Below are 14743 nucleotides of genomic sequence, written 5' to 3' on the forward strand. Positions count from 1 at the left end.
CTACTCACGAACAACGAACTTTAAAGCTCAACTTTTACCTTTTGATGAATTCTGCACTAAAGTTTTTTGGTGGAAACCTGTAAGTATACTATAGTAAGATATTTGAAAATTGTCCAATTTGTATGATTCAAAAACATTTTATTGTATTGACAAAATAAAGATCTGATGAAATTTTGGGAAATGCAGGTCAAACGGTTTCGGAGATCCAATGAAAAACATTCCATTTGGCGGACAAATGATCATTAGGCATATTCACTTCAAATTATCACATATTCATAGAAAATAACAAGTTTGGTTTACAACTCGGCGCCTACGCGCTTCTATATTTTGTTTTTAAGCAACTAATTATCGTGATAGATTGCTTTGAAAAAAAGTTCAAAATTTTTAAAATATTGATGTAAGTATAAAAAAATCAATTTTTACAAAGAGGTCAATTTTTTCAAAAAAATTTAAAATCTCAAAAATTTAATTACATATTTAAAAAAAATTTCGGAGGTCTAGAAGAAAATTGAATCATTTTAAAAATATTAATTTCTGGTACGGAAGTTCCAGCAATTTGCCTTAAGACGCGGTGCCATTCACCACTAGTTATAAAAAAAATTGTAAAACGGCATCTTTCCGAAAAATCGTGGTACCTATTAATATGTCAAAGATCACTAATATTTGATAAAATTACATTATACTTTTTAACAATAATTTGAATCATCGAGATTTTTTATTTTAGCTGCTTGATCATTCAATCATATTCGGAAATTAAAATAAATTTCAGCATTTAAATAAAATATGCCCATTCTACTAATTATTGCTAATATAGACAAACTTTTATTATAAAATAGAACCTAATAATTTCCTAAATATTTTTTTTCTATTCACAAACTTTTTTTTCTATATTCTCCTTATATATATAATCCACTTCTATAAATCTATCCTTTATAACTATTAATTAGAAACACGCCAAAGGAAATAAATAAAGTTATTAGTACTGTATTCTTTACAACTTTTTATACAATTTGATGTTGTTATATTGCTGTATTGTCCTGTTCTCCATTGCAATGACTGACTATAGTTGGAAGTAATTAGGATATAATTACCTTCATTATTTATAGTGTTGCATGTCAAATACGATTAACCTCTCACAAACACCTAGAAGAGTAAATGCGTTCTGGCATAGACGGAGAGCTGGTGGAAATTATAATAAGAAATAAAAACATTGATAAAATATTAATCAGATATTGTGTAACTAAAATTTATGTTTAATTTAGATAGAGCTGATCTCTCTTTCATGTTTATACAAAAATAGTGTATATTTAATTTTTTTTTTTTTGACAAATATCAACAAAAGTCAAAAATCAATAATCAAAATGCTGAAACATATTTTATTGGAATTCAAATTTTTATATTATTTATCAAGTTACATTGTCGTTAGACATGCCTATAGGTTAATGATGCCAAATACCATGATAAAACCATAATATAAATTATGTAAAATGAAGATTATAATAGGAATTATGAAATATTAAACAAATATATCAGATGACAAAAATTCCTATTTTTGTCATCTGAATAAAAAATAACTATTTATTTCTGTAAAATATTTTTATATGTGTTCTTTTAAAAACAATTTTTTATTTGTTATATTTTTATATCACAATTTATTCTAAAAAAGTTGGAATTGTTAAAAATTGTAATTTTTGATCCCATTCATTTGAATGATTTGCTTGTGTTCACAGTCTAAAGAAATGGTTAGTTTTTGGGGAAGGCATTTTTTTTTTTTCTAATGATGAAGTAGTAATTTTTTTTTTTTTAATATCGAAATTAATTCTAATTTCAAGTTTAATTGTAGGTAAAATTCTAAAGGTCACTTATGTACTTGAGAAAAATAATTTTTAACTTTGCATTGTAAATTATTTATATATATCTTAGAAGTATGAGATAAGGTCCTATACTCTAAACCTACTTTATTAAGTTTGTTTATTTTTCATTACATTTTTTTGCAAAATATACTGACGTTATCGTGCAATTCATAAGCTCTTATATTTTGTCTATAAAATATGAGTTATAGCTCTTATATTTTGTCTATAAAATAAAAGTTATAGTATTTACAATAATATATTTGAATATATTTAAAATTCTTCGAATATTTATGGTATGGAAAGTTCAAGAAATTTGCTTTAAGTCCCGATGCCACTAGTTTATTATAACTTTAATATTGTTTTTACACACAAAAACTATAGGTAAATTGATATATCATTATTATGATTTTTTTGGGTCACCAGAGCCCTATTTACTAAATCGAAAATGTATAGGTAAGCGTTGAAACAAAATTTAACAGGAAATCCTTTATATTTTTGTAGGTATAAAATATACTTTTTGTTAGCACTAATTAACATTAACAGATTGATCTATTATATGCCTATAAATGTATATATGTATTTATATATTATAGTTTATATGATGGTCCTTAATATGGATATTTTCGATTTTTTTGCTCCCAGGGGCTCAAATGCTTCCAAATTTATAAAAAAATCTCTGAAAGTTTCAGCTCCTAATATTAACTTTAAAATAGTCTTACTTTAAGATAATTTTAATATTTTATTAATTCACAAAAAACCAATTTATAAATATTATTTTCATACTAATTATGATAAATTTTGCTTAATGGAAAAATCCAAATTTTCTCCTCAAGTATTATTTGCTTATACGTAGAAGGTACATTGTTACTATTATTTATACTTCTATACTAAATATAAAGTTTATTATTATTATTATAAAAATTAACCCTTACCACTTCATCACTACAAATTTTCCATATTAAAATGACATCAACAAGGCGACAAAGGAGTGCAAAGGGTTAAAGTTTAAAAAATTTGCCATAACAATTAATTTGATTTACATGAAAATACTAATTTCCGTGCACAAATATATATGAAAACTACTAACTAGCGACTAAACTATTTAGCAATTCGTTTGAACTTTTGACACCATACGACAGTTTGAAAAGTTTACGTTGCATATCACTAACTAGAAACATTTAATATAAGTTTGAAGGCAAGGATAACGTAACATGTTTCTAACTCGAGAATTTGTAATATAATAAAGGATAGTACACAGAAACGCAAATGTAATGTCTATCAAAAATAGAATTAGTACTCATCTCCATATCTTGTTTTCAATATTTGGATATTTAGTTCATGTTTATTGTTCGTGCTAATAAAAAAAAATCATCATGGACCTCCAGATGGTATCTTATCTACTTCGTATTTAATAAAATATTTGATAAAAATATTTTACATTATATATTTACTGACAAATATAAAAAACAAAAATATTCCAAGTTGCCTGAATATTCAAAAATATATCTTATTGGAATTTTTATTTTGTATCATTTGATAAGTGTCATTATCATTTCAGATAGATTAGATTATTAATGATGTCAAATATCAGGATAAACAAATCATAAACTATGTAAAATGAAGATTACAATAACTTATTTTTAAAGAATATGAAATTTATTTTGAAGAGTCCTGAAAGTAGTTGTCATGGTTTTCATTCATGACTGCTCTTTCTATATTTGATATGATTTTTATTAATTTTTTCTATTAGTGGCGACATATTTTTAACTTCCCGTAGTTGGTAATCGCAAAAAACGAAAATAATTTTTTTGTATATATTTACGTTTCAGAGGTTTCTGAGAATTTTGAGAAATAATGGATGTAATAATGGATGTGAGCGTGTGTGTGCGGATATAATTTTTTGTTGACAATTTAGCATACACGGATCAACCGATTTGAATAATTCGGAAAACATTCTATTCCTACTGATAAGACGTGCTGGTTAGTTTTTGGCTAAGGCAAGTCTAGCCGTTTAGGAGATACGGCACGAAAAGTGCCAGAAATGGTATTTCAGTTTTTGAGATAACGGAGCGTCCGATTTAAATAATTGAAAAAAGCATTTGATTTGTATTGACGAAATGAACAGCTGGTAAAATTGTAAAGACAGCTCCAGTGTCTCCAGAGTACCAATGAAAAAAAGTAAAAAATAATGCCATTTGGCAATCAAAAAAGCCAAATCTTTTTCTTAAAAATCAATTTTTCAAAAATCTAATTTTCTCGAAGTTTTGCAAGGTTTTTTTATTAATTTAATTTTTGGTCCGGGAAGTTCCAGAAATTTGTCTTGAGGCATGATGCCATGCACCACTAAGTTTAACTTAGAAATATAACGAAAATATAGGTAATTGGTAGGTATAAAAAAAGGTAAGAAGGTTCACCACAAATTTGTTATAATCACAACAATATTTAAAAGTAGATGGATACAGATGTGTAATCAGCAAAAGAGCAAGTTTACAACAATAATAGTTTTTCCAACTTCTGATGAATATTTATGACGAAATACCAGATCAAGGTTGTATACTTGAAAAAATATGCCCATAAATCTTGCATTGCCTGAATATTGAAGCTTTTATTTCGTGAAATCCCTTTAAAATTAAAGCTCAGACATTGGATATGTTTGCCTCCTGGCTGTCACATTTTATAGTGTAAAAAGGAACAGATGACCAATATTGGAAAAATAAACGAAAATCACATTTTTAGAATAAGGAAATTTTACCGAGCATAGTACGATAGTTGTTTGTTTGATGCGTGTTATGTGTTGTGTTCATTTGGTTTAGATAGTAGAATTACTGAAAGTCAAATTGGACCTTTGTGCCCCGCCTCAAACTATGAGTAATATTTGGTTTAATTTTTTAAGAGGCCCTAAGAGCAGTTGTTGTGATTTTTGTATGGTTGCCCTATCTATATTTGATATTCATTAGAATTTCTTATAGTGGCAATATGTGAAATGTCGAAAAAAGCTATATTGACTTGGAAATATTTTTTTATCTATATTTTCAAGCCTGAATTATTCTGCTGCTGGATCTTGGGTTGTCTGATATGTGGAGTTGAACATTGGACCACAGTACTACGCACCCAGCAAATATTAAAAATTTCATAAAGGGTTCTTCAGGTGTGAAATAAATCATGTTTGATTATGTTGGAATGTTTGTATTCGTATTGGAATTTGCATACTAACTAAGGTACGCTATCAAGCGTCTGCTAAGCACTTGGCTTCCCAGGTGCGTCAATAAACAATAAATCTCAATCTATATATTACACCCCATACCTCAAATAATAGGCAAACACATGTGCAGAACAAACATGTGTTGCCCTATGTGAGGCTGGCAGTTAATTTCACTACAATAGTCTGTAGATCAATACAGAGTCACTCTACTCAGGCACTTCAGATGTTTCCGTCTACGTACAAAATTATATTACATATTGACTAACGAGATGACACACGCTAGCAGTTCGTGTTTGGCTTCCAGGTGATTAATATTCTGCGAGATTAACAACTAGTTTGGGTTATTAAATGGAGGTCGAGCAAACCGAAATGTTTAGTACACTGGTATGAAAATTACTTGGCTTCATTAATTTGATTATTGGATGAATCAATAAACTGGGCTCTACATCTTCAAATGATATCATATATCGGTGACATCAACTTTCCTGTAGTGGACTTCACCAAAAAGAGCATTGTTAAGCAGTATGCAAAAAGTCATGATGGCTATTTACTTAATTTCGTCTAAAAGTAGACCCAACAAGAATCGTCTGTAGATTCCATGTATTTTTTTAGCAGTCAGAACTTACGAGTCCTATAAGATGTTTTGTTGAATTGACTTAATACTAGTCGATTTTACAGATGGCAACCCATCTCTGTATGATGTATTATAGTTACAATTTTTGTAATAGGACAAAAATGTTATTGAAGCAGCAATGGAAGATCACGGATATTTTTACTTGAAAACTATTTTTACTATAGGTATATATTTTTAATTAAAAATCATTGTTTCTACTTCTCGACAACAGGCTGCACGAACCTTTGATTTAGGTCCAGTTGTTCTAACCACTTACCTACGAGCGAGACCTGATGTAGAAAATTATTATTAACTTCCCGTAGGGTAAGTTATTGTAATGGGCCGAAAATCGAAATTGAAAATTTTTACATATTTTCACGTTTTGAAGGTTTCTGAACATTTTGGCATACCTCAGAAAAAATTGATGTGTGTGTGTATATATGTATGGATACAAATTTCCAGTCACGTTTTCGGGCGCACGTATCAACCGATTTGAATGGTTCAGAAAACATTCGATTCCTATTGATAGGGAGGGATTAGTTTTTGGAAAAGGCAGGTCCAGCCGTTTCGTAGATACGGAGCAAAGAGTGCAGAAAATAGAAAATGAGTTTTTCAGAGAACTGAGCATCCGATTTGAATGATCTAAAAAACATTCAATTAGTAATGATTGGGAGAAGTGTTTATTAGTTTTTGGTAAAGGTAGGCCCAGCCGTTTCGAAGATACGGACCTAAATATGTAAAATATGGTAGTTTTTGAGAGAACTAAGCGTCCGATTTCAATGATTCAAAGAACTCTCTGCTTGTCTTAACAAAGTAATTAATTTTGGAAAAAAAATGTTTCAACTTTTTTTTTCAAAAAAGATTTTTTTATATCGAAAATAATTCAGATTTTATTTTTAATTCTGACAATAGTTCTAGTATACTTTAAACAAATAATTTCAACCTTGCAATTCGGCTTTAATCTATTTGAAAACATTCAGTATTTCTCGAACATTTCGTTACGGTAAGGGAAGTTCCAGCAATTTGCTCTAAAGCACGATCCCATACATCCCACTAGTTTTAGTTTGATAATTAAGTGTATTCAATTTTAGTTTAATACTTTGTAATTCTACGATGATTTTATTAGACATCGATATTTTTTGTACACTTTTTTGTTTTCGTATATAAAATCATGACATACTTAATCTAACTTGTAAAAATCTAAAAATTTATCATACAGAGATGTGACAACTGTTTGGCTTGCCATCTGTAATAAAAACAAACGTAGTTTTTAAGATATTAATTACAACAGCTCATAGAACCCATAAGTTCTGATCTCTGTTCAAATAAAAATTATAAAAAAAAATCAGACATTTTGGGTCAAGGTAATTCGATAGGCTTGAGAGTTATTATAACTTGCATTCAATTTTATTTCAATCATTATTGTTATTTTTAATCTTCTTCTTCTTAAAATGTTTATTTGCAGTGAAATAATCGAAATGGAAAATAATAGATAATTAACTATTTAATACATATATATAGTAGACCATTCATGAGATATGATCAAATATCGTATTCTCTCAGAACTTTAGTGTTAACATTGTATAAAAACCCTCACTCAGAATTGAATTATACATTTAGTAAAAATTATAGGTAATGATATTTTGAGTTATTAGAGTATATCTTTATTGCATGTATATTAAATAACTTGCTTTATATATTGAACCAAAGGATCTCTTTGTTGGAGGAGACCTCTAAACTACTTACTTACCTTATTTATTACTTACCTTAACATTATTACATAGGCTTATAGAAACAATGTATTCTGATTGTCTATTGATTAATAAATAAAAAAAATATATATTGAACAATATGGAACATTTTTATTTCATATAGTTACAAATTTATTGTAGGGAAGTAAATAAGTTTTTGAACAGGCATAAACATACTCATTCCAATTTTAAAAATAAACGGCTAAGAATAACTTGTCGAGAGCACTTGAAATTTGAATTTTCTGTAAATACCAAAGTTTACCTTGAACAAGTTACTTCATACTATATTTATATTTATTGTGTAATTAATTGAAAAAGTGCATTAGTATCAACATAGAAACTATCACCATGGATGATAATGTGAGAGCTGTGGATCCATTACAGAGGTCGGTGTCGCATATGCTGCAGGAGTCAAAACTTACAGCAAATGAGGAATTTAAGTAAGATTTTTCATAGTCCTTACATGTATAATTTGCAACAGAACAAAATCTCTTTAAATCTTCAACTGTGTTATTTTTTTCTAAAAAAAAATCACAATGAAATTAAACTTTGCTTTAATATAATTAATATAATAATAATATATGGAAACAATTTTAGCGATATTACAAAATCTTCTTTGCACAAACAATTATGGATAGAAATGAAAATTTATTGTCTGATTTTTTTAGTGGAAGGGGAAGCAAGTATTAGCTAAGTTATTAATATTTCACTTTAAATACAAAGCAATTTGTATTACAAATTCCTTATATTTGCATGATTTTTAACCTTCCTTCATCACTTACCATCTTTGACATGGATGATAATCTTTGCACATTTGAATTCTAACTCGTTTTCAGCCTTTACATTGTCATTATTAATACTTGATAGAGGAAAGTTTGAAAATTGATTAAGTCTAGTAATTGAATCAATTGTACATTCTTCATTTTTACTTGGGGAACTGGTACAATTAGTATCTAGATGGCTATTGCAGGTGTAACATTTTAAAGATGCACCTGTAAAACAAAAAAAATATCATTTGGTTTGCATATTTCCATTTTGCATATCTTAATTTTTCATGAGGAAGCTCATAAGAACCTAACTACTTATGAATATAATTATATATACATCATAAATAAAAAACATGTCCGGTTTTGTATATACTATGTTAAAATTAGATTACTTACACATTTAATATTTATTACTTACCTAAGTGCATTACACTAAATAATGTTAAAACTAAGATTGATTTCCACATATTTCCAACTAGTATGTTACTCAATCGATATTTTCACACTGATCGGCGATTAGTTTACCATTAACTGTAATGCGTATTTTTTTATCCAGATATCAAATTTACTAATTTATGAGATAAGATACGACCCAAAATTTTGTTATCTTTCTATGTACATGATAATAGTTACATGATACAAATTATCACAAAAAAGGGATTCTTCCAATCTTACTATCTGAGGCTCACAGTGAAAACTGGCTCAAATATTATATATATATATATATATATATATATATATATATCCAATGATCAGGCGTAATAGTCTACCTCGGATGTTTCTTTTTCAAACATAGGATTTTTGTGCATATTCATTCAATGATTGATGATTTAAATTGATAAGATTTCGCAAATAAATATAAGTTGTGTCAATTGTGAATATAATTAATTAGGTTACTTCAGAAATATTATAATTAAAGATGACATAATATTAATAATTTTCTATCAAAATCATTGACGAAAAATTAAACTCGATTTTTTTTTGAGAAACTGATTCAAGTGCAGATGATGGATTAATAAATAAAAATCAGATATGTCAAATTATTACCTTTTAATTATGTAATAACTAGATTTATTCTTACATATCTTGATCATAATTGAATATAACAAGTTTTAGATAAAAAACAAAGAAATTAAATAATAGTGTAATGATAATACGAATTTCCAATAAAAACATTCTTAAAGTATGGTTTTCTTTACATTATGATTTACTATTTAATATTTAATGATTTGAGTATATAAAAAATGTGTTGATATTGATAACACAATAAAAATGATTGTCAAGTGTGAAATTTTATAAGATGAAGATCCATTACATAATCTTGTTTGGCACAAATTACATGTTACATTTACCACATTAACCTCCTGCAAAAGCGCTTCTATCAGTTCGCATGTGGTTGAACTATATGTGCAACCTCTCATTATTTCTAGCTGCTCAGTAACATTATCTGTAATAAACAACATTAATAAATCTGTACAATTTATAAATGCTAATAAATATTTCTATAAATTATAAATCAACAAAAGGTAATCGCCATACTTAGATTTTTTCTAACAAATTGTGACATTGCATACTTTACTTATATTTATTAACTTCCCGTAGGGTAAGTTATAGTAATCGCAAAAAAATTAATAATGAAAATTTTTGCATATCTTTACGTTTCAAAGATTTCTGAACATTTTGGCATATCTTAGAAAAAATGGATGTATGTGTGTGTGTTTAGTATGTAGTATGCACAAATCAATCTAAATCGTTGAAAAGACATTCGATTCCTATTGATGAGAAGACGTGCTGATTAGTTTTTGGTGAAGACAGGTTTAGCCGTTTTGGAGATATGGGCAACAGTAATTCAGTTTTTGAGAGAACGGAGTACACGATTCAAAAAACATTTTTCTTGTAATGACGAAATGAATAATTAATGAAAAAATGATATTTAGTAGTCAAAAATGAACATTAGGCATATGCACATCAAATTATCAGTTAGATGAAGTTTTTTAAAATGAAAACTAATTTTTTTGTTACAATTTTGTTGGGTTTCCTACCACGATTTTTAATTTTTAAAGTTCACTTATACCGTTCAAGCAAATTTCGAAATTTTCCGAAAAAAAAAATTCAAAATTTTCAAAAATATCCAAAGTTTTGTACTTCAAATATAAATTTTAAATTCGCAATTCAGTTTCACAATATAAATATTTCAAATGCGTTATTCGTTCTCAAGTACTTTGAGCGATAAGAACGTCACTGTATATTTTATGAACGATAGTGATAATAATTATCTATTTGAAAATGTATCAAACAATTGTTGTAAATCCTTGATATATTTTTATTGATTACTGATTTTTTTCAGCAATTTGCCTTAAGGCACGATGCCATACACCACTAGTTCATTTTAGGAAATTTTATACCCACTTGCATGTTCAGACATATGTGATACTCGGGACATAATGAAGTAATTTGCTTATAACTAAATATGTTGGTGTTGGTATACTTACCGATTTTACTAACACCTGAAACCGTCATACACTTGAAACCGCCATCATCACTTTTCATTGTTTTTCCGATAGCCCTCAAAAAATTATTTTTTTCTCCCTTTGACTGTCCTGATAATGGTAACTCATTAGAACAAGTCCCATATGGTACAGATCCACTAAGGGGAATTGTACAATCTTTATCATCCGGAAAATAACAACCGTAGCATTCTAATGATGAAGCTATATAATGTAAATATTATTTTGAGTTATATCCAACACATTACAATTTTACAATTAATGAACCGATTCTGTCGTACAACAGACCAATGTTATGGGAAGGCTATGTAGGTTATGCACAACTTTCTATACTAAATGGTTCTGAATATTGTCAAAATCCATGTGGTTGCTGTGCAGTCAGGTGTTTTTCTCATGTTGTTCGATATAAAACCTAACCTAGAAACCGCTCAGATATCAAAAAGTTATCTTAGATAACTGCAGATAACTGGATCTTTCTGACCCAGCTTCATAACATACAAGTTACGTTGCAGTTTATGTATGGAATGCCTGAATGCACAGCAAATACAAGACTTTTTGACAGTATTGAGTATGATTTAGTAACATAATGTATGCAAGTTGGAGCGTGACATGGCCTTGCCATAACATTGGTCTGTTGTACGACAGAATCGGTCCATTAATTATGATAACCAAGTCTTATTGCACTTAATATCTGTAAATAGTATTGTAGGATATTTAAATGTACATATTAATGTATGATATTGCAATCCAAGTTTCCAACAATATGTTTTATATTACCTATATTATGAAACTTTTTAAAACTTACCTAGGTGTATTGCACTAACTAATGTTAAAACGAACACTGTTTTCCACATTTTTGCAACTTGTATTTGTATTATATATTGCCATACTTTTATACTGATCGGTAATTCATTTATCAATTACAATAATCCGTGGGATTATATACGACCCTAAATTATATGTTATCTTTCCAGGTATATGATAAAAATATCACAAATTGTCGAATTCGATTGATAACTTAATATAACTAATAGAATTGGTTCAATTTGTATAGATACGGATGTCTGCCCTAATAGTTTGCCTTTTTTCATAAATATTATTTTGACCTGCAATCAGAACTGAAAAATCTTGAAGTTTGACTGATGACTAGTCGCAACTAAAAAAGTTTTCCTATCTGTGTGTGATGAATTATTATAACTATAAATTTAATTTCTGTAATAAAGATAATTTTATTGATGCAGCAATGCCGGATCAGGGCTATTTCTACTCTGAAACATATTGCTATCTATATTTCCAAGTGAAAACCATTGTCATTACTCGTTGACAACAGGCTGCTCGATTCCAAGAGGTTTGCTCCTGAAGGTCCTTTTTGAAACATAAAATTGTGTAAGATTATTATTCATTTAATAATAGAAAATTTGGATTGACAAGATTTAGTAATTATATTAAATCTAGAAATACTGACAAAGTTTTCTTTTATTATTTAAAAAATATTTATATGCAGTTAACAAAAATTGTTAACAGATTGAAAATGACCTATTATTTTTGAAAATATATCAAAATTATTAGCAGCAAAAAAATTATCATTCTGAAGGAACTTCTGAGGTCTAAAGACCCATTGCATAAGTCAGTGTCGCACATGGTGCAATTTAGATCCCGGGCTCCTTTATTTGTTAAATCTTTATTTATTTGTTCACATGTGACTCTGGCAGGGACACATTCTCTAATCACACCTTTTTCTATAAATCCGTGGTTGACTGTAATGAAAAAAGATCATTTTTACCGTAAATATCAAAACTAAAATAATTCACGCAGAGAAACTGACTTTCTTAGAATCTTAGAAAAGAACATCGATATATAAAAGAAGTATATGGTAATATTAGTGAAAATCCATAGTACTAAAATTTATCAATAACATAGTTTGTGTAGAGTTGAATTGTCCATTAACCGTTTAATGATAGAAATTGTATACTATTAATATATATTTCAACATCCATATGATTATAACCTATGGTTCTTATATATATATATATATTCTTATACTTACAAACTCTTTCTCCAGTAACCAACAGACATCGAAAGCTTTCTTCTTCTTTGTTTTTCTCAAGTTCATCTAAATCATATGTCGAATTGTCTTTCATAAATGAGTGAATAATGTTGTTCCTAGAATATGGTCGTGCTTTGTTGCAAACTGGTACAGTACCAGCCAGAGGAACTGTGCAGTTTGAGTTCTTTATAAGTTCACAACTGTAACATTCCAAACTTGCACCTAAATAATAAAAAATAAATATTGGTATAAATTTTAAAGTTTTATTAATTGTGAAATAATTTGTTAGAACATAATTCCAGCCAATCGTTATGAATTTAAAAATAATAACTCAGATTGTACAGTGAAATGATGATGTGATTGATCACACACTAAATTTTATTAATAATATTTTATTTATAATAAAATGATATATCATAAATATATTTCACAAAATTCATATTTTATATTCTCCAAGAAAGACAACTGCTTTGGAAATATTTTTAAAGGTATGAATTAATTATAAAGTAATATTGTCAAACAGTGATTATAAAATAATCCCCTTTGTAAAAGAATATAATGATTAATGCAACATATATATTAGGGTGGTCCTTAATATAGATATTTCCGTCATTTTTAGCTCCCAGGGGCTCAAATGCTTCCAAATTGATAAAAGAAATATCTCTGAAAATTTTAGCTCTTAATATTAACTGTAAGATAGTCCGCACTCCAACCAAAGTTTCTTGGTTCTTCCTAAGTAAATACTTATTTTATAAAATACTAGCAAACCCGACAAACTCCGTTTCGCCACCAGATGGTTTCGTGAGAAAGATGAAGAAATTTTTTGTTTGTTTTATATTTGAAAAAGAAAAATTTGATCAGGAAAGAAAACCCGGCTTATTTTTATATATATAGAAGATAATCTATTTGCAATTATTCAAAACAATTATTGATTATTTTTAATACTCGAATTTTTTATTACGGTGCGTGAAGTTCCAGCAATTTGCATTAGGGCACGATGCCATGCACCACTAATTTTCTTAGCTATAAACCTTGCGGAGCCCAAGACCTTTCCAATGAATGCAAAATTGTCGAAATCGGTTCGTGCGTTCTGGAGTTATTTCGTCAGGAAGGAAAACCCGACTTATTTTTATATATATAGAAGATATCAAATTTATGTTGTATTTTTTACTTGTGATAAAAATAATCAAATACAATGTTATTTTCAAAATTGTGATTCACTTATGGCTAGGTTATAAAATTCTAAAATCATGAATATAATTTACAAAATTTATTTATTTTTTCTCCAAGAAAGACTACTGCATTAGAAATATTTTTAAAGGTATGAATTACTTATGAAGTAATATTGTTAAACGGTGATTATAAAATAATCCCTTTTGTAAAAGAATACAATGATTAAAGCAACATATATATTAGGGTGGTCATTAATATGGATATTTCCGACATTTTTAGCTCCCAGGGGCTCAAATGCTTCCAAATTGATAAAAGAAATATCTCTTAAAGTTTTAGCTCCTAATATTAACTGTAAGATAGTCCGCACTCCAACCAAAGTTTTTTGGTTCTTCTTCCTAAGTAAATACTTATTTTATAAATTATATCAAATTTTTGTTGTATTTTTTTATTTATGATAAAAATAAGCGAATACAATGTTATTTTCAAAATTTTGATTCACTTGTCGCTAAGTTATAAAATTCTAAAAAAATGAATGGAATTTTACCCTTTAAGATAGTCCGCACTCCAACCAAAGTTTCTTGGTTCATCCTCATAAGTAAATACTTATTTTATAATATATATCAAATTTTTGTTGTATTATTTACTTGTGATAAAAATAAGCAAATACAATGTTATTTTCAAAATTTTTCTTCACTTATCGCTAAGTTATAAAATTCTAAAAAAGAAATGGAATTTTACCCATGTTGTTCCTATAAGAAATTTTGGTTGGAGTGCAGACTATCTTAAAGTTGAAATTAAGAGCTCAAAGAAATTTTTTCTTAATTTTTGTA

The sequence above is a fragment of the Ctenocephalides felis genome, unplaced genomic scaffold (genome assembly GCF_003426905.1).
Source record: "Ctenocephalides felis isolate EL2017-DRISC unplaced genomic scaffold, ASM342690v1 CF-g0.4_SCAFFOLD_03571, whole genome shotgun sequence".
Lineage (NCBI taxonomy): Eukaryota > Metazoa > Arthropoda > Insecta > Siphonaptera > Pulicidae > Ctenocephalides > Ctenocephalides felis.